Raw genomic sequence first — 26,666 nt, forward strand, 5'->3', positions numbered from 1 at the left:
AATATTCGCTCGTATTAAACTCGGAACTGAATTGTATTCGTCGTCTCGTCGAACTGAATTGCCTTGCTCTGCCTCACGATCCCGCTTATATATTCAAATATTCCTGCTCCCGAAATACGTAGAAAATACTCGACTCTCGACTCTTATTCCGTCCTTGTCTCATACTTGCTATCACTGCCTTTCCTTTTCAGCTAAAACGTTCTTCGTAGTATTGCTATTCAATAGAAAATGTCGCTATTGATGAATTGATGCTAGTTCAGATTTCTCTTATTCTCTTTACTAGAAAAAGTACTGTCGTCCGCTATCTAGTAGCGCTAGACGTTGTTTTAATAATAATAATATAATAATAATATAATAATAATAAATGTCTTTTATTATTCAAATTCATTACAAACTTCATACAAAAGAAAATAAACAAAGTACCTGAACCAGATCAATTATATATTTTCCCCCAATTATACTCGGCTTTAATCCTAGATGGCTCTGATTGTCTCGTCAGGAGTGGAAACTACGAGATGCGACGGTTTCGCGGGAGATTTAAATTATATTGAGTTGCTTACAGTATACTATATCGAATGTTGTAGAATATTTAATTTCAGGTAAAAAAATATTAAATCAAAATATCTGATTGAAAAGATATGTTGTTTTTAACACTTCATTTCGCCCAGAGTAGGAAACACGTTTTTAATTCCCACTTGCCAGGAAAATTGACGTTTATTTTATCTTCTAGGGGGGAGCAGCTGCCACCCCTGCCCCTACCTGAATACGCCCATAAACTATGTCAAAACGCTATAAACATGACATGCTATAAGCAAATGTCAACTGCAATTGGTTTCCTTTTTTCTCCTGTTATACCCATAATCACACAGCAACCACTAATTAAGAAGTTTCCTAAATGTTATGCTTGGAACAATATTTAGCGTCGCCAGTAGTTGGGCCGGTAACTACGTAATTGCTCAGTATTTTGTATCTATGATCAAGTTTTGACCTATTTATTTCACCAATGTAACTGTTGCATCCAACAAAACAACTTCGATATAGACATGTTGGGAGCTGAATCGGGCTAAACACAAATTTGGAAGTTTTTAAAATAGAGGGTTTTGATTCGTAAGGATAGAAAGTATGGTAGAGGAGGAAGAGTTAGTTAGAGGAAGCTTACGTTAAGAATAATATTCCTTATAGTAAAATTGTTTTTGATTTTCAGGTGTGTGATTTTCTTGAGCACTTTTTTGAAGTTAAAAATATGCATCAAACGAATGTCATTTTTAATCTTATATGCTTGTATACATACAGCTTAATACAAATATCTAATGATATTCTGTATTTATTTCCAAATCGTTCATTCTTAAAGATTGCGGTAGAATAAATGCACATCTAATTTCCATAAGTTAACATATTTTAAAATTTTTCCGAAAACTTTAACATATGGTTGTTTGAAAAGGTTTAATTATCAAGATGTTCTTACTGACTTTTACACTTTAAACTGGCATTCCATTATAAGATAAAATATCATACATATTAAAATTATTATTTTAAACAGCTTCATTATTTAATAAGTTATTTAATTTTATATAATTCTTTTTATTGGAGCATGCAATAAAAAGACAGACATGAAAAATTACTAAGAGCTGAAAGTGGCTAACACCTATTCTAAGAATGCTCATCATTGACAAAAATAAAGCTTTACAAACATTTAAATCCACAAAAAATATACGTGACTGGAATCATTACAAGAAGCTTAAAAACCTATGTGTTACTATGTTTCGCCGAGAAGAACAAAACTATTTTGTTGCTTTTCAAAACAGTATTCATAAAACTTGTTCAACACTTCAATATTATAATTGTGGAAAATCTCGCATATAACTCCTTTACCTAAGATCAATAATTCCGAAGCATATTCGGATTTACGACTCATTAGTATACTTCCTACAATTTCCAAAATACTAGAAAGGGTAGTATACATTCAGCTTTATGAATATGCCTCCAAAAATATTCTAAATCCTCTGCAGTCTGGCTTTCGAAAAGGACATAGTACAACGTTTGTATTATTAAATGTAATAGACGATATTTATAGGTCTCGCGATGTAAACAAAGCTACAGTCTTAATTCTTTTGGATTTTTCGAAGGCTTTCGACACTCTGGATCATGATTTGCTTTGTGCCAAGCTCGAATACTATGGCCTTGATCCGACTTGCATTAAGTTTTTTATAAATTATTTGAGTGACCGGTATCAGAGAGTCGTGATTGGGGATATGGTGTCGGATTTGGTGCGCATTACTTCTGGAGTGCCACAGGGATCCATACTTAGACCGCTATTATTTTCGGTATACACTTCAGACATTTTTGGTTGGATTATATATTGCAGTATGTATTGTTTTGCTGATTATGCATGCATGCATTATGCATGATGCTTTGTTATCTAAAGCACCGAGAAATGATAGAGAGCATTACTAATCTAAACATAAATTCTGAAAAGCTTCCATATGTGAGCAGTGCTAGAAATCTTGGGCTTATGGTTGATAATAACCTAAATTTCCGCGAACATGTCTCTTTTGTTACTAAAAGATGCTATGCCATTTTAAGACCACTATATAGTAATATTCACATAATTAATCATAAGTTAAGAAAAAAGCTCTGCGAAAGTCTTGTCTTTCCCATCATTGATTACTGCTATTTAGTATATTATGCCTCTTTAGATTTACTTACTAAAAATAGATTGCAGAAAATTAAAAATACTTGTTGTGGATTTGTTTGCGGAATAAGAAAGTACGAACATTATTCTGAAAAATTGGTTAAGCTAGAATGGCTTAAAGTTGATAAATTGCATATTTATGCCTATTCAATTTTTATATACCGACTAATTCTTTCCACATCACCCCAATATCTCTATGATAAACTTGAATATCGCTATAATGCCTACAACGTTGCCTTAAGATACAGTCATAGATTTAGTATACCTCGTTTTCGTCACGCATTTTTTAAGAATAGTTTCTCATACATCGCTCCGTCTACCTATAACTCACTAAATGATAACTTTAAGAGTATGAGGCTATTGAAGTTCAAGAAATCGATTAAATCCTTTCTAGTGAATAGTTACTACCTGCTATGTGTGTTGTATTTCTTTTAATTGGTTGTTTTAGATAGACTTACGAATATCGGTCACGTTTAGCTAAAAATATTATTTACCTGCTTAATAATATTTTATTTTATAAGTGTTGTTGCATGTTAGATTTAATTTAATTTTAATCTTTCGCTTTTTTTATCATGTTTCTCTATGTTACACTTAGTTAATGGTTAAGTAGAGTAGCTATGTAAAACTAAACTTTTTAAACGCCTTTTTTTGTCAAACATATATTTTTACAAGAATAAAGACATTTATTATTATTATTATTATTATTATTATAAATTTAGAAAAATCGATCTTTAATTATCGCAATTTTATTTATTTTTCCTGTCTTGATATTCGTGACAAAAACATGATACAACTAATGCAAAATGCTTGCGATCCTCTAATTTTTGATCTAAAGAAACGCGATCCAATTTTTTTTACAAAATGATTGATTTAAAATGATTCAAAATGGAAAATATTTGGAAATATTAATTATGTTATTTTACCCAGAAACTATTAACTAATCATTATCATAATTTTATTATTTTATGCAATATTTTCATAACCCGACGTTCTGCATATTCTATTTATACAGGGTGTCCCAGCGAAAACGAAACAGAGGTATTTTTGGTATGAAAAAAAATTTTTTTTACAAAAATCTCGAACACGTCGATTTTATTTTCGAGGGGGACAACTTTTTCTTACCAAGGCACCCTCATACCAGTAACCCTCTTCGAGGGGGTGGGATCACCGCTAAAATCTTAAATAGAAAGAGGGGTCGTGTGATACCTTATTTTAAAGGTCTTTTAATTCTGAATATAACTGTGAAATTTGAAGTGGCTAAAATTTTTTATCCGGATATGACAGCTTGTCAAAATTGTAGAAACAGCGAAAATGAAAAAGGTATTTTGAACTCTGTTTTGGATAATATTTTTAAAAGAATAAGGAAGTCCTAATTTCAAAGGTGTCACTTATTAATTAAGAGGCCACCCTAATACCTGGAACCCTTTACGAGGGGTTGAAAGCACCCCTTAAATCTTAAATAGAAAAAGGGGTCGTGTCATTCCTTATTTTGAAGGCCTTTTTACTCTGAATTTAAATGGTGACTTCTGAGTGACTAATGGATATCTTGTGGATATAAAAATAGCAAGAAATACAATCTTTACTGCCAGTAAAAGTGGAGAGATAAGAAATACCTACCCTTTTCCTTTTGTGTCTTTTAAATAAAACAAGTTTATTTAAATTACGTAAATTTATTAAATATTCAAATTGTGCGCCGCCTACTTCCATGCAGGAATACAGGTTTTGCTTAAAACGATGCCTGACGTTTTGTAGAGCTTCAGGTGTTATCATCTGACACTCATTTATAATTCTCTGGCGTAAGTCTTCTAGGGTGTCTGGTTGGGTAGCGTAAACTTTTGTTTTTAAATGCCCCCATAAAAAAAATCTAATGGGGTTAAATCGGGTGACCTAGCTGGCCATTCCATAAAAGGTCCTCTCCTTCCAATCCAACGATCAGGAAATATCTCATCAAGATATTGCCTCACACCAGCAGCATAATGTGGAGGCGCTCCGTCTTGTTGGAAAACGACTTGATCATCATCAGAATGATTTCCGCCTTCCATTATTTCTACTATTCTTGGATATACGGCATTTTCCAAGAGATCTCGGTACATTTCTCCATTCAAATTTCCGGGCAGAAAAAATGGACCAACAATGGAGCCGCCCAAGATTCCCGCCCAAACATTTAACTTCTCAGGGAACTGGGTATGAACTTCACGAAACTGGCCCGGATTTGCATTTGACCAGTAGCGGCATGTAGCATTATGACGATTTACGTTGCCATTAAGAAAAAAAGTACATTCATCTGAAAAGCAAATGTTGTAAATAAGACGCGGATTAACAGTTATCATATCACTAAGCGATTCACAAAATTGCACTCGTCTGTCAAAATCGTCCTTATTCAGTTCTTGCACCAGATGAATTTTGTAAGCATGGAATTTATTATGCTTAAGTATCCTATGAACACTACTTTTGCTTACTCTTGTACTCGTCGCCAATTTTCTTATTCCTGGCTCGGCATGAAAGCTAGGACAGTTATTTTCATTGCTTCATTGACAACAACAGCATTTTGAACCTCACGCTTTTTATTTAAGACACTGCCAGATTCCCTAAATTTAGCAACTATTTCTAGAACGTATTTTCTGTTGACTCGTTTTTCTGGATGAAGGTCATCAGAAAAACTCTATCATCTCAACCCTCTCTACAGTAGAATAAACCATTGCTAACAGTGTTTCAACACGTAAAAGACTGGGTAATAATTTAAAACTATTTAAATAAATGCTGCTTTATGAAAAAAGTACCAATGATATTTAGCAAGCTAAATAAATTCTTCAGATACTTGTGTTTGCATTTTATTTGGTATTTTGTTTTTATTTATGATATGCTGATAAGGTGTAATAACAATAATATTAACAATACTAATAAATTTTTAATCATGTTTTAATGATCCAATAAAAAAAATTGTAAGAAAGGGTTTCAGGCATAAAGGTTTATTTAAAGCATTTTTTCCAGAATTTTATTTGGCTTTCATATCCAGAAGAAATCCATCAGTCACTCAGAAGTCACCATTTAAATTTAAAGTGAAAACGCTTTCAACATAAGGTATAACACGATCCCTCTTTCTGTTTAAGATTTAAGGGGTGCTTTCAACCCCTCGTAAAGGATTCCAGGTATTAGGTGGCCTCTTAATTAATAAGTGACCCCTTCAAAAATAGGATTTCCTTGTTCTTTTAAAAATATTATCCAAAAAAGAGTCCATAATACCTTTTTCATTTTCGCTGTTTCCGCAATTTTGACAAGCTGTTTTATCCAGATAAATAATTTTAGCCACTTCAAATTTGGCAGTTATATTCAGAATTAAAAGACCTTTCAAATAAGGTATCATACGACCCCTCTTTCCATTTAGGATTTTAGGGGTGATTCCACTCCCTCGAAGGGGGTTGCTGGTATGAGGGTGCCTTGGTAAGGAAAAGTTGTCCCCCTCAAAAATAAAATCGACGTGTCCGAGATTTTTGAAAAAAATTTTTTTTTTCATACCGAAAATAGCTCTGTTTCGTTTTCGCTGGAACACCCTGTATAAGAAATATGACGAAGTTTTAAATGCCTCAGTTTTGAACTTTTTATACTAGATCCTTTTCTAACAATGCAAAAAACTTTATCATACTAACATAACATAACATAACATACTTCGTGATGAATTTCAATAAATGTAAGTTTAACTTAAAAGATTATTACTAGAAAAATGAAACTGTTCAGTAAATGTGTGATCTGGTGTTTTTCTTAAGCGATACTTCGGCGTATTGATTTTTATTCTTTTGATTTTTTTTAGTTTATTATAGATGTATGTACCGTTGAGTAGAATAGCATTTATTTGCTAGACTTCGCTATACCACTATTATGTATAAGTATTGGTTATTATAAATGTATTTTATGTAATCTAATAAAAGGCCCTATTTATTTATTTATAAAACTCTTCGTTTATATTTCAAAAGACAAGGAATTTTCCTAGCTTCATTAACCAAACTTAAGGCTATAAAGATCTAAAATTTCACCTAATAAATCTCCATCGATAGAATAAATCGGTGATTTTAAAAAGGCCTAATATACAGGGTGTTAGTAAATAAGTGCGACACACTTCAGGGGATTCTGCATGGAAAAATAATGACAGTTTGCTATATAAACGTATGTCCGCAAATATTTCGTTTTGCCAGATATGGGGTGATAAAGTTTTTCTTAAAAATTGACGATTCATTTATTGCTCTGAAACCGGTCGAGATATGCAAATGGAATTTGAAGGGTTTTAAGAGGTAGTTATCGCGCATTTTTTGGTATGCAATTAAGAATTTTATGTTCACCATTGGCGCCCATACGGGTATTGATCTCTTTCTTTTAAAGAAAAAAATGGTACGCCACTGAGATATTTCAAATTAAAAAAAAATTTGAATTCCTCGTTCAATTTGTGACCAAAAACTTTTCTTATCTTTTTTTCGTATGTGTCGCCGTTTTTATGCAAAAAAAATTTTGATGCGTATTTTTCATTTCTTTAATAGATTACATTATATTTCATTTCTACATTATCTAGTAGGCTAATGTCAACATTTATCTAATATTATATACAAAATGTCAACATTCATCTGCGAAATACCAAATTAGCGTTCCTTATCCTTATTCCACTATTAAGCTTTTAGTTATTATTAATAATTAATTTTTCTTTTATCGAAAAAAATGGAAAATTTTACAAATGCGGAACTGTCAGATATGCATTTAATCCATGGTCGAAGTAATGGAAATAGTCGGCAAGCTCGAAGATTGTATGCTGAGGTGTATTCAGAACGTAGTTTTCAGTAAATGTATGGCTTGGATTAATTGACGATCATTTAATCGAATCATATTTCTTCCCACAACGCCTAACGGGATAATCTTACCTTTATTTCCTACAGGAAGAGTTACCTGTTCTTTTTGAAGAAATTCCTCTACAGCTAAGGCAACACTTATGGTTCATGCATGATGGTGCACCAGCCCATTTTAGTATCAATGTACGTAATCACTTAGATACAGTATTCCCAAATCCCGAAAATGTTAATGACCTGAGGAATCGAATTATAGCCGGCTGTGAGATAATAAGAAATACTTTAGAAATATTTGCGCGAATACGAGAATCACTGAGGGAGGTCATTTTGAACACTTGTAGCTTTGCGCCTATTTAAAATTTTAGTATTATCATTTTCTATTATTGTTGTGGTTTAATGTTATTATATTAGATAGTTCTTGATACTGTATTAAAGAAATGAAAAATACGCGTCAAGATGTTTTTTTTTTATATAAACGGCGCCACATAAATAATTGAAAAATTATTTTTAATTTAAAATATCTCAGTAGCGTACCATTTTTTCCTTTAAAAAAATTGAGATCTTTACCCGTATGCGCGCCAATGGTGAACATAAAATTCTTAATTGCATGTCAAAAATGCGCGATAGCTACCTCTTCAAACCCTCCAAATTTTCTCCAAATTTCATTTGCATATCTCGACCGGTTTCAGAGCAATAAATAAATCGTCAATTTTTAAGAAAAACTTTGACACCCCGTATCTCGGAAAACGAATCATTTGCGGACATACGTTTATATAGCAAAACTGTCATTATTTTTCCATGCCGAATCACCCCCTGAAGTTTGTCGCACTTACTTACTAAACACCCTGTACAGTTTAAAATATGAATTTTTTGGTATAGCTTAAAAGAAAATAAAAGGATTTAAAATAATTAAATGCATTGCTTTATTTACATACATATTCAAGGAAATATTTCGATTAAAGCATAAAGAATATTTATATAGCAAAATAAAGTAATTTTTTTATAGCAAGTAACATATTAATTAATACTATATTTAAACTAATGGAGATACTTAATTTTATTGCAGGAAAAAATTAAAAACCGTTAAAACAAATTAGTATAGCATACTTTTTAAAACTAATTGTAATAAAAATTTTTACATGGTTACTTGCACCAACATATATATGAAATTTGATAATAAAAAAATATATATGAAATTTGATAGAAACAATTCAACTAGGCTTAATTTTCTCTATTTTTTTTGTGTGGGTCATATGGATCTTTTATCTGGCCTGGATCAAACACCGGTATTTCTTGTACAATGCATGTTTACATACAGTGTGGTGACTTTAACTGGAATAAATTCAGTTAAAACTAATCAAATTTTATCTCGCAAAATTCCTGAGATCCGTCGATTTTTGTTTATTTTTTTTTCACATTTCAAGATAGTTTTTGTATTTTTTCACCTACAGGGGGGGGTCAAAATTAACCCAAACTTATTTTTTTTTAATGGAAAGCCACTTTTTTTAAACTATTATTGAAAAGAGCCCTTTTTCCTGATTAAATTGCCCTATTTACTTTTGTGATTATCTAAAGGAGAAATACGAAAAAAAAAATAATAAAATTATTAAAAGTTGCGTTTAATGTATAAGATGCTCAAAATGAGCACCATTTACTTGTTGGCAAAGCCCAAGACGATAATAAAATTCGTTTCTGACATTTTCTAACACTTCTGGAGATATTTGTCGGATTTCTTGCCTAATACGTTCTTTGAGTTCGTCTAGGTTTCCTGGTTTGCTCCCACACGGGGAGGCGGAGTAGCTATTTATATTAAAAATGGCCTTAAATTTTCGGTCTGTAAAAGCGAGAGTTTAGGATATATTGAACACCTATAGATCAGCCTGCTTATTGATGACAGCTCTCCTCTTATCTTGGGTGTAATTTATAGGCCTCCTAATACTAATTGTAATGAATTTTTATCCTGCTTTGAAGACGTTTTGTTGCACTTTTACACAACTTATAATAAACTATTGTGCCTGGGTGATTTTAATATTAATTTTTTAAATAATAATAATAATAATAATAATAATAAATATTTTTTATTTGCATAGAAGAAACAAAAAAAAATACAAGTTTACAAAATCTAGCAATAAATTTACGCAAATAAAAGGCCTACAAATTCAGAATTCTGCCATGGCAGATTCTGGTCTTTAACAGTGTGGCCCCACACTTCATTAAAAAAAAAATGGTAATTTCAGTAACGCTCATTAACAGTAACGCTTAACTAATAACTGATTAAATACAGCTTTTTCTTTAATCATATACCTAATAAACCTACATAATACTACATAAGAGTTCTAAATTCTAAATTTGACAGTTTAACATCAAGCAAAACAATACACACTGCAAATACCCAAAAAACAGATTAAATTTTTTGTTAAATAACAAAAAATAGAAAAATTATTGCAGACAATAAATAAATAAATAAAATGATCCCAATACCAAAAATTGTAATAAATTACTTAAGAAAACAACCATTCAAAAAGTTAAAAAAAAAGAACTTAAATTATATACCCTGCTGATTCATTAGATTCACAATCATCCTTCTACGAAAAGTATTACAAGAAATTAATAATTGGTCCGGATCCAAATTTAAAGAATTTATTTGATAAGCAAAATTGTAAGAAAATGATCGTTTAAATAACTGTGTTTTATGTCTCGGAATGAGAATAGTATTTCTTCTTAAATTTAAATGGTGTACATCATTTCTAAAAGTTATTTTTTGATAGAGATAGGGCGGACTACGATATATTAAAATTTTATAAAAAAATGTTAAAGAATGAGCAATTCTTCGATTATGCATATTAAGCCATCCAAGTTCGTGAAGTTTATGGGAAATGCGGTTTCTCCTACGAATGCCAAATATTAGTCGAATGCAAGAGTTTTGGAGCTTTTGCAGTCTACCCCTATCCTCATAATCAAGACACCAGCCATACACTACATCACAGTAATTACATTGTGAAAGGACCAATGAATCACATAAAAGCTTCTTAATATCTTTACTTAAATAGTGTCTATGCAAATAAATTAATTTCAAAGCAAGATATGCCTTTTTAAGAATATTAGACACGTGATGTTTAAAACGAATATTATTATCCACTATAAGGCCCAAACTCTTACATTTGTCAACAACTGGAATTCTTTCGTCCCCCAATTTAATGTTTATACTTTGAAGAAACATCACAAATAGCTTGTAAATCTTGATTAATTTTAAACTCAGCCATTTTAAAATCTCCTGGTAAAAATGAATAATATAACTGCGTGTCGTCTGCGTAAAAATGATGGGCACAATGCTTTAATTGAAGATAAAATCTAGACGTGTAAATGATAAAAAACAAGGGTCCTAAAATACTACCCTGAGGCACACCACTTTCAACTTCCAAAGGATCAGATATGTCGTTATCTATTTTAACACGTTGAATCCTATTATTTAAATAAGAGGCAATTAAATTAATAGCAGCATCAGAAAAGCCAATATAATGAAACAAAGACTTTAAAATTGAGTGGCTAACGAAATCAAAAGCTTTAGTATAATCCAACAACACCAGAGCAGAAATCTTACCCTCATCCCTAGCCCGAATTACGTCATCAATAACGTCCGCCATAGCCGAAGTACAACTATAATTTGTTCTAAATCCAGATTGCTTAGGTGGTAAAATATCATTATTAATAAGAAAGCTACGAATTTGAGAGTCTAGAATGCGTTCGAGAATTTTTGAAAACGTTGGTAAAATACTGATAGACCTAAATTGACTAAAATCTGTTGGATTATGCACTTTCGGCAATGGCAACACAAAGGCTTCTTTCCAGCATTTGGGAAAGTAGTTTTTATTAATACACTCGTTAACAATATGTAAAATAAATGGTATAATAAAAGGACAGCATAGTTGAATTAACGTAATATTAAGATTATCCACCCCCATAAATGAATACTCTACTAATACTGTGGCCTTAAATAACATCTTGGAAACATTTAATCTTACTCAGTATATCTCTGAACCAACTAGATTGACTCAAAATAGCGAGAGCTTAATTGAATTAATTTGTTTTAATAGTGACCTTAGAATTAGTGTTGAGGTGAAAGATATTCATATTTCTGATCATTATCTTACATGTACCGGGTGTTCAACTAAGAGAGGTCGCCGGCCATATCTCAGTAACTAGTCATCCCACAGCATAGGGAAAAAAATATTTTTTATAAAAGCGGCGAAGAGAAATCGTTGGAAATTATTTACAAGTTCGTACGATGACCGCAAGGGGGCGTAATACAACATTGAAATAGAAAAAATTGGTTTCATTGAAAATATTGAAAGTAAATCCTAGAGAAGAATTATGCTATTTTAAAGTATGATAAATTCTAAACATTTTTTATTTCAAACTTTTTTTTCTAATCTGTCAAATAATAGGTGGAGGAAGGGTTGAATATTTATATCTAAAATTCTTGATAACCTTGGATTGGCCTAACGAATTTTAACGAGCTTACTTTTGTTTTAAAGGATATTTATTAGGCTTTCATGTGATATAATTACTTAGCCGTTTTAGTTGTTTTGTTGAGGGCTAGAAGTCGTTTTGTTTTAATTTGTCTTTTTTCAGCGATTTTCGGGAAATTATTAAATACAACGATGTAATTTTTTTCACTTAGGCTAAAAGGGCATAAAAAAACCTAGAAACTGGCGCAAACCGCAACTTGATATCTTATTTTACTTCGAAATGATAAATTAAAATGTTTTTGAACCATGAAATCTGTCGCCGCGCTGGCATTATTACGTCACATAGTCAATAGTAAGCTTTGGAAACAAATGAATTTGATAAATATTTTCGGGGCCATAAACCGTTTATGATCGATGTCCAATGTAACGCCGAAGACAGTTTTTGAAATCATTTAAGTTTTTAAAAATGCCAAACGTAATTCCAAACGACATAGCTTTCGATACGCTAGCAGTGCATTTTGAGTTAATGCAAAATGCACGCATTGCAGCCCGTATATATGTCCAAAAATATCCTGACAGAAGACACTATAATCAATATACAGGGTCCTGCAACAGTGCGTCGGTCTTCCATAAAGCCTAAAAAAATAGGGTTAAAAATTTCTAACCTCTTAAAAAAATTTTGGGACCTGATAGCGCATGTCTGGAAAATATTTTGAAGTATACAGGGTGTTTCAAAAAAATAGGGCGATATAATCAGCATTTTTTTAAAATGGAATACCATTCTTTTTATTTTATTTTTAAGACCGCCTTAGGCTACCTAGTATACGTGCTAAATATGGCTGCTTTGTCATGCGCAGTTTGACTGCAATAATTTTTTTTATAAAAAAAATCTAAAAATCATTACATCATTTAATTTCATCTTGATACTAGAAATGTTAATCCAATGTCAATATTGCACTTAATTGGGATTCTAGAAGAATGGAATTATCGAATTTACGAATTTCAAAGCTCCATTTCTCGCTTTTTTTAAATGGAACACCCTGTATATTTTTCAATACATAAACACTTTTTATTATGTAAACATATTAGCTATCTTTAGTCGTTTTTAAAATATTCACGATAATAATTAAACAAGTATATTAAAAATATTTATCATTTTATTATTACTACATTAAGTGTTCAATATGTCCTCCGTTTTGTTCAAAACATAAATTAATACGTTCCTGAAAACTTCTTTCTACTTCATGTAGCATTTGTGGAGTTACTTGAGCAAACGCATCTCGTATTCTCTGCTCCATATCTACTACCGTTGTAGGTGGATTTCTACTATAAACAATTTCTTTTACAAAACCCCATAAAAAAAAATCTAATTTTGTTAGGTCAGGTGATCTGGCTGGCCAATTAATAGGTCTATTCCGTCCAATCCATTTTTCTTCAAAGGTTACATTTAAATATTCAGTGACATTTCGAGAAAAATGTGGAGGAGCTCCGTCCTGTTGAAACCACATTCGGTTTCTAGTAATTAATGGAACATTTGCAAGTAATCTAGGCAGTTCATTTTGTAAAAATTGACGGTACATTTCTCCATTGAAATGACCATTAAAAAAATATGGACCGATAATGGTGCTTCCAATAATTCCACCCCACACATTTAATGACCACCTATGCTGGTAGTCGATCTGCCGCTAAAATGGGGGTTTTCGGATGAATAATAATGAAATTTATGTCTATTTACTGATCCGTTTTTATGAAATGTTGCCTCATCCGTAAATAGGACATTATTATTAAACGTGGGGTCGTTTTGTAATTTATGTCTCCTCCAAGTACAAAATTCAAGTGGGTTTTGTATATCCCTATCAAAAAGTGCTTGATGTTCATGGATGTGGTATGGATGAAAATGATTTCTTTTTAAAATTCGTTGCACTGATCTTTCACTTATTCCAACTGCTGCTCTGATATTTGTCTGACTTAGGTGAGGATCTTCGGTTACCGTTAATAACCCATCTAACTCTTGCTCCTGATTAGTAACAGGCCTCATTCTATCTTGCTTGGGGTAACAAACACTCCTTGTCTCCACAAATCTTGCTAGTAACCTTCTAAAAGATTTTTCTTCTGGACATCTTCTATCAGGATAGCGCGCCCTTATACATTCGAGAGGCTAAAAGGCAATTCTTTTCAGATTCCCCCAACACAAATATTATGTCAACAAGTTCGTCTTTGCTAAAATGCATTTTATAAGTATGCAATTTTCGTTCAGATTAGATTTCTGAAACAAAACTCCAAATTTCTTTTACAAACAAAGTTACGATAATTCAAATAACTGAATACTTAAACTGATAATACACATACAAAAATTATATTCTCACCAAAATGTCAAAAATTTATTTAGAGAAACATGTGAAATATTTTGCTTGGCAACAAAAAAGGTATTAAAATACCTATTTTGTTAAGAATGCAGATTTCCTGGTTCTTATTTAAACATTTTATTATCTACGGATAATTATCGTGAATATTTGAAAAACGACTAAAGATAGCTAATATGTTTACATAATAAAAAATGTTCATGTATTAAATCTTCATTAAATGAATAAAAAATATACAAGCGAGAAATGGAGCTTTGAAATTCGTAAAATATGATTGCTAACTACGAACACCCTGTATTTATGACAGAAGGAAACAATTTAAGTCAAAGTAATTCTCCATTCTTCTAGAATCCCAATTAAGTCCAATATTGACATTGAATTAATATTTCTAGTATCAAGATGAAATTAAAGGATGTAATGATTATTAGATTTTTTTTATAAAAAAAATTATTGCAGTCAAACTGCGCATGACAAAGCAGCCATATTTAGCGCGTATACTAGGTAGTCTAAGGCGGTCTTAAAAATAAAATTAAAAAAATAGCATTCCATAAAAAAAAAAATGCTGCTTATATCGCCCTACTTTTTTGAAGCACCCCGTATACTTCAAAATATTTTCCAGATATGCGCTATCAGGTCCCAACATTTTTTTAAGAGGTTAGAAAATTTTAACCTAATTTTTTTAGGCTTTATGGAAGACCGACGCATTAATTATTTATTATTTAATTTAATTATTATTTTAAATTAGATTATAAAAATAATTTTATTTTTCCAATTTTTAATAACCAAACATCAAAGAGGTCATGTATAGATGCTGAAAATCTATGTCTCCTACTTTCAGTGTCATTACAACCCAGCACATACTTCTTGATGTATTTAAGCATTGTTCATGTAACCAAATTAATAAGGAGGCCAAATATAAGAAAGCAGTTACTGCCTCTTGAAATGCAATGCTAAACAAAAATATTTAACAATAAAGGATTAGTCCACAAATTCACAGAACACTTTTTATCATATTACACACCAAAAAACACTAAAAACAGTCAAACGTCGATTATCGTTTAACCTAACAAAACAGCAACAGCAATAAAAAAGAGAAACGCTTGATAAATCACTTGACTGATGAATTGACATGACAGCTGTCACCGATGCTAATGTCAACCGTAGATGGCCGGTCTCTAACAATTGTTTGACAGCTCCATTAAGAACATTTCGCTGTTAGTGATTGCTTTGCGGCCATAATATTCATGAAATACTTTAAAGAAGCCATTGATAATTTTTTTCTAAGGAAGCTTATTGAAGTCAAAAATGTGGATTCTCTCCAGGATTTTCGAGCTTATCTGAATTCTAACTTCACGTTGGTATCCGGTTCAATATAACATTGCTTGGCATAGAATAGTTGGGTTTCGCCGTAATGCTGCTCCTGATAAAAATAAGACGTAACGGCAGTTGAGAGTAAGTACACCTTGCCTTTTAATAGAAAACGGTATGTATTTCTTTACTACGTCTAAATCTTTACTTACTAAGCTTACACGTCACATAGTGCGAATTAGTGGCTAATGCGAATTAAAGCGAAAACGCTTTGGCATGTATTTACACAACGATGAGGTTTTAACGTTGATGTTTTTTATTGCTTAAATTATTTATTGATAAATTACTTAAGTTGAGGAGATTGAGTAAAAATATATGAAATAAAAGTATAAAATTTTTTAAACTTTGCGAAAAAATGGCGAGTGCCTTATCGTACAACAAAGCCAAAGAGAAACAATTTTTTCCCTGTCTCAGTTTTCAAATTTTAGTTGGCAGAACTGAAAATTAATGCGAATTTGGATCTTCTCCCTTAATGCGTTCTAATGCTCGGAATCTTAATACTTATTACAGCGAGATCATCCATACAGAATATATTATCCTTATTAAGATTATTTAATTTTATTTTTCCAATTTTATGTGTGTGAAGCTAGCGTCCGATCGATATCCAGCAACCAAAATCGAGAACGCAGCATATGCCGGTTGCCAGCGACCAATTTATAGTCCGCGCTCCCTGTTATTTAATCAATATAATGCCCGTATCTCCTGAAATTCCCAGGGGATTTTAATAATTTTTTGTCCAGATATTAACAATGAATAGCTAAATCAACTGACGATGGTCTCAAGTCTCTACAAACTAAGGTTTTGTTGTGAAAATTAATTAAAAAGTCAAATTGTAAAAAAATGAGAAAGGCTCTAACTCCCAAAATTCCCAAAGGATTTGGATAAAACTTTTTTTTATAAAAGATAATAAATATCTAAATTGATTTTAGATGGTTGCAAACCTCTACAAACGAAAGTTTTTTGGTAAAAATTTATTGAATTTTTAGATGTACAAAAAAAAATTTAAAGCTATAACTTCCAAAACTCCCAAAGAATTCGAATGAAACTTTTTTATACATTTAATAATGAATATCTAAATCGATTTGACCTGGTTGCAAACCTCTACAAACAAAAGTTTTTTGGTAAAAAATTATTGAAATGTTAGATTTAGAAAAATATAAACGACTATAACTCTCAAAACTCCCAAAGGATTTGAATGAAACTTTTTTAAGCAACTAATAATAAATATCTAAATCGATTTGACATGGTTGCAAATCTCTACAAACGAAAGTTTTTTGGTAAAAAATTATTGAAGTGTTAGACGTAGAAAAATATAAAAAGTTTTTTTAATACATCTAACAATTAAATAATTTTTTACCAAAAAACTTTCGTTTGTAGAGATTTGCAATCATGTCAAATCGATTTAGATATTTATTATTAGTTGCTTAAAAAAATTTCATTTGAATCCTTTGGGAGTTTTGGGAGTTATAGTCGTTTATATTTTTCTACATCTAACACTTCAATAATTTTTTACCAAAAAACTTTCGTTTGTAGAGATTTGCAACTATGTCATATCGATTTAGATATTTATTATTAGTTGCTTAAAAAAATTTCATTTGAATCCCTTGGGAGTTTTGGGAGTTATAGTCGTTTATATTTTTCTTCATCTAACACTTCAATAATTTTTTACCAAAAAACTTTCGTTTGTAGAGATTTGCAATTATGTCAAATCGATTTAGATATTTATTATTAGTTGCTTAAAAAAATTTCATTTGAATCCCTTGGGAGTTTTGGGAGTTATAGTCGTTTATATTTTTCTTCATCTAACACTTCAATAATTTTTTACCAAAAAACTTTCGTTTGTAGAGATTTGCAATTATGTCAAATCGATTTAGATATTTATTATTAGTTGTATAAAAAAGTTTCATTCGAATCCTTTGGAAGTTTTGGAAGTTATAGCTTTAAATTTTTTTTTGTACATCTAAAAATTCAATAAATTTTTACCAAAAAACTTTCGTTTGTAGAGGTTTGCAACCATCTAAAATCAATTTAGATATTTATTATCTTTTATAAAAAAAAGTTTTATCGAAATCGTTTGGGAATTTTGGGAGTTAATAAGAGGGCAAATATAAGAAAGCAATTACTGCCTCTTGAAACGCAATGCTAAATAAAAATATTTAACAATATAAGATTAGTCCACAAATTCACAGAACACTTTTAATCATATTACACACAAAAAAACGCCAAACGTCGATTATCGTTTAGCCTAACAAAACAGCAACAGCAATAAAAATAAATAAACGCTTGAGCCATATTTTAGCGAGTAAGCGTCTTACTCGGTTGCCTTACAATGTCTTAAGCGTTTCGTCATCATATGGTTGCGCTCGAATGACGTCATGTCTAACAGCTGTCAGAGTCTAAATATTAGTAAATATTAGCTATACCTTTCATCGGTATTGCATTCGCTTTGGAGACTGACCTAAACAATGAAAACACCCATTTGTCTAAGTTTTCAAAACGTTTTTAGTCTAAATACTAAACTAACTAAATCCGATCTCATACATTTTAACGATCAGATCAAGAAGAAATACAATAAACAAAAAAGTTACTGTCTTAAACATAATCTCACTCATATTTTGTTTCACACAGAAATAAACCCAAACTAATCAAAAATCAACTTAAAAAAAATACCCGCAACATCACCTTTACGTTCTCCACTGTATTTTTTGCAAATCTATTCGCTATTTTGATTATTTATTATTTTCTGCATTTTTATTTGGTTTGGATGTCTTATTAACTGTTAATGTATATGAGACATTAATATAAAATAAATAAAACTAATACTAAGAAATATAATGCTTCTACTCTAAAAAAATATCAAAAAATTGATATAAATATTTATTGTTTATTATTGTTTGTATAGCTTCCCTTTGACTTTGACATATCGAGTTTATTAGCGGTCTCGGGAGACCGCTAACAAACGCTTAAAGCGCCTTATACGGTGCGTCATGACTTGATCGCTCGAATGAGATGTCTTAAAGACGCTTAAAGCCGCTTAAAACCGCTTACTCGCTAAAATATGGCTATAAATCACATGAATTGACATGACAGCTGTCACTGATACTAATGTCAACCGCAGATAGCCGGTCTCTAAAGTGGCCCTCACACGATCAGTATTACTGACAGTATTTCAAAATACTGACAATAGTACTGATCGTGTGAGGGCAAATACTGATGGACTTTCAGTATACTGATAATACTTTCGGGGTCCTGAAAGTATTTAGGCGGAGCCAAAATACTGATGAAAATATTGATCGTCCGAGCGCAGTAAAGTAAAGTAATTCGGTATTTCAAGTGAAGGCATCATGGAATCGATGCAGTCTCCAGTAGGGTCACCTTTACCAGTATATCTTCTGAAGAAGAAGAAACAAGAAAATCAATATTATAGAGGTTTATTGCAGCTTATAAATCAATGCCAGAGTTGTGGAATATCACATTGAGAGAGTATTCCGATCGAGACAAAAAAAGACGCGGATACGAAGCTTTGCTTCAAATTTATGTAGGTTTAAAGGCACAAGCCACTATTGAATATGTGAAAAAGCAAATTAATACACTACGTAGTAATTACAAGAAGGAATTGAAGAAAATAAAAGACTCTAAGCACACTGGTAGTAGTGCTGAAAGTGTGTATAAACCTAGTTCGTGGATATTTTATGAACTTTCGGAGACAGGAAGAAGCTCAATAAAACAAAATGAGGTAAGTAAATAGTGTTTTATTGGAACAGGAAAGTTACATTTTACATTTTTTAAACAAACCAAAATACCTATTTCGATTAAGTTAAATTCAATATTTTCCTTTACCAATCCACTTGCCCCTCTTTATTTAAGTAGTTCCTAAAGCGTTCCCTAACTTGCTTAGCGTTTTTTGATGCATTTTGATATGATCCTAAACGAAGCCCATTCAATGTATGTTCGGATCTGTCTGTGCCAATAACGACGTCCCCTGTTTCCTTGTTTTCTACATTTAATATGTTATTATAATAATTATTTGTATTTGCTGTTTTCATTAAAAATATGTGTAGATAACAGCAGGCTAAAACAACAACGGTGGCGTTTTCAGGTGATAAATTTATAGCTTTTTGAAATACACCAAATCGAGTAACAAGTATGCCAAATGCGTTTTCAACTACTCGGCGAGCCCGTGACAATCGGTAATTAAAAATCCGGTTTGTCACTGATAAATCCTCTTAGCTCAATGGCTTCAATAAATGTTCACTCAGCGCAAAGGCATCATCCCCTATAAAAACGTAAGGAAATTTTTCGTCAGTATTTGGCAGTTTTGAGGCATCAGGAATATTCAACCGATTGTTTTGGAACATTTCCCAAAAATCGGTATTGTAAAGAACTCCTCCATCCGATACCCGTCCGTTAGTGCCAACATCAACCATTATAAAATTATAATTAGCATCTACAATCGCCATCAAAACGATGCTGTGGGTGCCCTTGTAAATAGTACCTTGATCCGGAATTCGCTGGTTTAATAATGTGAACGTGTTTTCCGTCTATTGCCCCAAGGCAGTTCCAAAATTACCACTTTGTCCCAAAGTCCTTTGCTATTTTCTCTTATTCGTATCCGGTTAATGGTATCTAAAAAACAAAGCATTTAATTCATTGATCTGTTTCCTATTGTTTCAGCGTTTTGAAGACATACAACAAAAAGAAAGCACTGATAGAACTGAGAAAGCAACAAAAAGAAAAGCCACTGGAAACCAGGATAACCAAGATCGTCAGCAGCTATATCTAACTAAAGACGATGAATATCCCATTGGAAAAATTTGGGAAGCAAAGTTGAAAACGTTTATTGACCCACAACAACGAAGGTTGGCGGAGAAATACGTAAATGATATTCTTTTCGAGGCGGAACAGGGCACCTTAACCAAAAGCTCCGTCAAAATAAATTGTGATGAAGCAAATTTTGTTGATGTATATTCAAGAGCACCATCAGTTCAAAGTTTATCATCCGCAAGTTGCAACTATAGTTACACAACGCCCATGTTCTCTCCACCAATGCCATTGGATGAAGCACACAACGTTAGTCAAAATCGACAATATTTAGAGCTTCAAAATGTATCCCAAAATCATCAACAAGCCCTTCAAACATAACACACATCACAATCACCAACAGACCTTCCTACTATACAGACATATTTAAGTTCATTTAAATAAATTGTAATAGCTTCTAATGTAAAATAAAATAATAAAAAAAACATATTTGTTTTATGTAAAAATAATGTTTACTTACTTTGATGTAGCCTGCCAATAATTCAATTATGGCGTTGCAAACCTCCATCACAATTTCACTTATGGCTGTAGGAGAAATGATAGTGGAAAATTTTAGATCTCAAACGATCTCCCAGTAGCTAAAAATCGTAGCGTTTCGTTTGCTGATATTGCTTGCCTCATGTTTGTGTCCTGTTTAGTAATAGAAGGCCTTAGGAGATTGAGGAGCTCATTGTACACATCACTAATCATTCGGAAATAGTTTCGATAATCATCTGGATCCGTGTTATTTATAAAATTTAACAAATTTAAATGAGTGTATTTTTGACGCTGACCTATCCATTGTTTCATCCAACGTCTCTTTTGCTTCTTGCGTTTAAAACTTGTACAGTACAATATAATGGCAACACAAGCTTTTTGTTTATTGCCCATTTTTTTGAAGAAGAGGAGTACGAGAAAGAACGATCACAACAAAACTAAATATTGTAGAAAATAACTGATAGAAATATTGATAGTGTGAGGTGAATTTCAAAATATTGATGAAATACTGACAATATCAAGTACTGTCAGTATTACTGATCGTGTGAGGGCCGCTTAACAATTGTTTGACAGCTCCATTAAGAACATTTCGCTGTTAGTGATTGCTTTGCGGCCATAATATTCATGAAATACTTTGAAAAGAAAGGCATTGATAATTTTTTTCTAAGAAAGCTTATTGAAGTTAAAAATGTGGATTCTCTCCAGGATTTTCCAGCTTATCTGAACTCTAGCTTCACGTTGGTATCCGATTCAATATAACACTACTTGGCGTAGAATAGTTGGGTTTCGCCGTAATGCTGCTCCTGATAAAAATAAGACGTAACGGCAGTTGAGAGTAAGTACACCTTGCCTCTTAATAGAAAACGGTATATTATTGTATGTATTTCTTTACTACGTCTAAATCTTTACTTACTAAGCTTACACGTCACATTAGTGCGAATTAGTGGCTAATGCGAATTAAAGCAAAAACGCTTTGGCATGTATTTACACAACGATGAGGTTTTAACGTTGATGTTAACCAGCTGTTTTTTATTGCCTAAATAATTTATTGATAAATTACTTAAGTTGAGGAGATTTATTAAAAATATATGAAATAAAAGTATAAAATTTTTTAAACTTTGCGAAAAAATGGCGTGTGCCTTATCGTATAACAAAACCAAAGAGAAACATTTTTTTCCCTGTCTCAGTTTTCAAATTTTAGTTGGAAGCGCTGAACATTAATGCGAATTTGGATCTTCCCCCGTAGTGCATTCTAATGCTCGGAACCTTAATGCTTATTACAGCGAGATCATCCATAATATATTTAAAACGTTTTAAAATACAGTGTGGCTATACGTCCGCCGGCGGTAAGTTACAGATAATATAATTATTCCGCCGCACAGCGACTTATTACGATATAAGTAACTTATCCGCCGTAAAACTTAAAGTAACGAGTAAGCGCGGCGGAACGTAATGGTTGAAAAAATAGTTTTCCGCCTTTCGGCGCGGATTTTAGTGCACAGTAGCTGAGATCCGCCGAAAATATTCAGAAAATTCCATCAAGCTTTAAGTTCTGCTAGTATGTAAAGGGTAGTATGTAAAGAAACAACTATTATCGACTTTTATTATAATATATTAGTTGGACAATATATTAGAATTTATTTCCTCAATATTTGTTTGATTTTTTTTGGTCAATTTGCCAGTTTTCCGGGTACTTTTCTTTGCTTTTTTTGTCAAACCAATTACAGTATTGTTATGACCTTTTGGCCTACCTCTTTTTTTATTGCAACAGGTAAAATCACATTGTTCATATTATGTACATCATCGTTCTTCTTAGGAGTGTCGCTTTTGTCGTTGTTGTGACCATTTTCTGATATAGATATCGAGTTGTTTTCAACCACTTGTTCATCTGTCATACAAATCTCATAGTTAACAATATTTTCTAAGTCAATAATATTATTTATTACAGGTATATTGTCTAAAATTAAAGTAGTGTTCAGATAGTTTTGGTTGTTGTTAACTAATTCAGAGGTGTCAGCTAGTGATTCTTCATACATTACACCAAGAGCACCGGTAATTGGTTCAGCAGGCAAATATTGATACTCACACTCTTTATCATCAGTAATGTTTTCACTTTCCCCGTCCTGTTCCACTATTGTAACTTGCTTGTCATTTTCCCATGCTGTTTTTAACTGAATTAATTGCCTAAGTTTAGCATGATATCTCGCGTCACCTTCTTCCGAAATTAGACTAGCTACTGATTTTAGTCCATGCTTTACTAAACTTCTGATGTCGATTTAACAAAATAGGAGCTCTTACAATAGTGTGACTGTTACCTAGAGGTTGTAACTGATCACAATCTGGTTCATTTAGTATATCATCTGATATAAATAATCGTTGATTAGAGTAATAGTGTTTTCTTGTTCAGCGTTCATTGCATAAAGTTTCTTCGTATGTATCCAAACCAAGCTCTTCTCGCTTTCTAAAAATATGCTTGCAAGGTAAAAGCATCGAAGTATGAGAACCACAATTACAAGACTGAGCTGTAGTCTCATAGTTGAACAATTTTTTCTTTGTAAAAACTGTTTTTTTACAAACTGGAAAGCGTAAGTGGTTAAAAATTCTAAATATTTATAAAGTGTAATATCATTTTTGTAGTAGCTTATTGGAATTTTGTATATAAAATTAGCAGCTTTATGGTCTCTTTCATCGTTCATACCCATAATCAGTTTAAAAAAATCATCAATAAAATCAGGTAGTGAACTGTATTTTTGTACTAGTGACTTTATTTTTCCATTAAGTAATTCGAGTCTGTTATTAGTGGTATTCAAAAAGTTGACCTGGTGAAATTTTGGACCAAGTGTCCATTCATCTTTAATATCATGCTAATTTTTGTTAAAATATTCAATAACCGTCAGTGGACAATTCTTTAACAAATCTTCATACAAAGTATTATATGTGGCTAGATCGAGAGAATAAACCATTTTCTGTAAAATATCTAAAGCTGTTTGTCATTGGGATAACGTTATGCCTAATTTGTTTGTAGAAATTTCTCTGTTAAAAGTTCTCATCGCATGGAAAATGCAGATTAGAACATTTGCTTGAGGGAAACTTTATTTCACTTATTCTTCGCCTCTCATTTAGATCTTTGTCGGCCATTATCGACTTTACTTCTGTCCATCTTGGATTACAAACTTTAAATGAAGATAATAACCATTGCATTGTGTCCTTGTTTTCTTCAACTAGTATACCTACGGCTACAATTTCAGAAAGTCCATTACCATCTTCATTTATAATTAATAACACTGGTGTTCTTATGTTTAATAGTTTGAATGTAGTATCAATGCAGATAAATTCAGGGTACAGTGACATATAATGTTTTATAATTTTAGTTTGAAGCAATAAAGCTTTAAATTTATTCTCTTCATCGCTTAAAACGTGACAGTCGGCTACTAAAATTACATGATAAGGGTATGCATTATTATTTATGAAACCCTTATATCTCAATATAATTACTAACTTACCATACTTATGCAGTTTTTCAATACTATTGCTTAGTATCATGTTTGTTGCTTCCGATTCTTTTACTTTTTTGACCACGTTATGAATGTCTTTCAAGAGAATAATTTTTTTCCATGTAACATTTTATTTCTTTGCGTTTAGTTCCTAATTTTGCCAGATTAATTATTTCTGCCTGTATATCCTCTGGAAGACGTCGTTACTGTGGTAAATGATCATATAGTTGCTAAAAATAGTATCATACAGTATCCCAGTAATAAATAATTAAATATTAGTATACAAAATTTGCCATAAAACTATATACCTTGCTAATTTGATGATTATGGTTAGTTTCAGTGCTAATTATTTGTAATTTAGTACCACACTGTGAGGCTCTTAATGTAATATCAGCATTGCAGCCATCTTTGTATGTGCTAAAAAAATATATCACATATATTAAGAAGGGGCAGGATATTCCAGTATAAAAATAAAAAACATAACACACAAAACATACATAAGTAACAATTAGATTAACAATAAAAATGTTGTTAGTCTTAAAAGTACTCAAGCTCTCGACTTAAAATGTGACGAAAAGTGTGACAAAATTTCTTCAAAATTTAAGTGACGTATTTAAATATTAAATTTCTTTATTTGTTTTTGAAATATAACTTAAACTTACCCTTTTTTAAATGGAACACCCTATATTTTATGGCCTCAATAAATAGCCCTTTTTATTACCTTTTCAACGATGTATCACACTTGCATATCGGATAAGTAGTTCTGGTACTTCCCATAAGAGATCCATAAGAAGAAGGTATATCTCTCTTGCTTACACGAGTTCTTATGGAAAGTACCAAAACTGTTTATCCGATATGCAGGTGTAATACATCGTTGAAAAGGTAATAGAAAGGGCTATTTATTGAGGTCATAAAATACAGGATGTTCTATTAAAAAAAGCTCTATCTTAAAAAATGACGGAGATACCCTGCAATTACAACCAATTTGGGACACAGTGTACAATTGACTGTATATTATACTTAAAATTATTATTGCTTACTACTATTTACAGACTTATCTGGTACTTCGCTCGCCGCTTCCGGATGACTTAAAACTAAGAATATGTATCATAAAATGATACATATTCTTTATTACAATATCTATTTAATGCTTCAACAAAATCTTTATAGGAATCGAAAACTTCACCAAGTCTTATATCTTTATCCATATCCATATTTTTTAATTAATCAAACCACAAAATACGACACGAATAACATACACATCTCTTGTTACTAGTTAACTAGTTAATAGTACTTCTATTAAAGAGAAATTTTAAAGAGAATAGAAAAAATTATAGGTTATGTCGGTTTTACCAATTATTTCTGCGGGATTTCAATGAAAAACAGAAATATTCCGCCGAAGGGTGGAAGTCTTTAAAAAATAGATCTATTGCGCCGGAAACTGTAAATAAAATGATTTTTTCGGCGGACAAATCATTTTAATGGTAATTAAACCGCCGGACGGCGGAACTATTCGCTTATTTATTAGATTTCCCCGGCGGGCATTAGCGGTTCCGTGTATACATGCTAACTGAGTAAAAGCGAGAGGAGGGTACTGTCCAGCTGTTCTGCAAAGGAAATATTACACCCTTTCTGTGATAGATAGGAAAATTCGCTGGTATTTCTTGTAACCAAAAATCTGTCAAAAATCACTTATTTGTCTATAATTAGCACACGCATGTACGCACCAGCGGTATTATAAACAATGTGAGTCAAGGCTAAGTTATAGAAAATAGCTTGCAATATTTTTGATGCATATCTTGATGCGTTTTACTATGTCAAGAATGCTGAAATGCCGGCCCTGGTATTGCCGAATATAAGGAAGTAAGTTTATATGAAGCGACTGTAGATACGGAGGTTCCACCTAGAAAAATTGGCTAGTACCTTTTTCTAAGAACATATAGAACAAAATTTCAAAAGAAACAGAGATTTTCTTAAAAAAAAAAAAAGGATAAACAGTGAGTTTTGGAGCACACAATATAATTAAAACGATCACAAATAGCCTTAAAAGTATTAAGATATAACAGAATACTCAGCAAAGTACACAATAAAGTACACTAAAAGTACAGGCGATGGTGGGATCCCACATACCAGTAGGGCATACTCACTGGGGG

General features: G+C 31.8%; 1 protein-coding gene across 1 annotated transcript in view; it reads left to right on the forward strand.

Annotated features, from left to right (window-relative positions):
• Window positions 1-26,666, forward strand: part of LOC126748860 (monocarboxylate transporter 13) — a 152,618-nt gene that overhangs the window by 43,392 nt on the left and 82,560 nt on the right. The window lies entirely within an intron of this gene.

The sequence above is a fragment of the Anthonomus grandis genome, chromosome 22 (assembly GCF_022605725.1).
Source record: "Anthonomus grandis grandis chromosome 22, icAntGran1.3, whole genome shotgun sequence".
Lineage (NCBI taxonomy): Eukaryota > Metazoa > Arthropoda > Insecta > Coleoptera > Curculionidae > Anthonomus > Anthonomus grandis.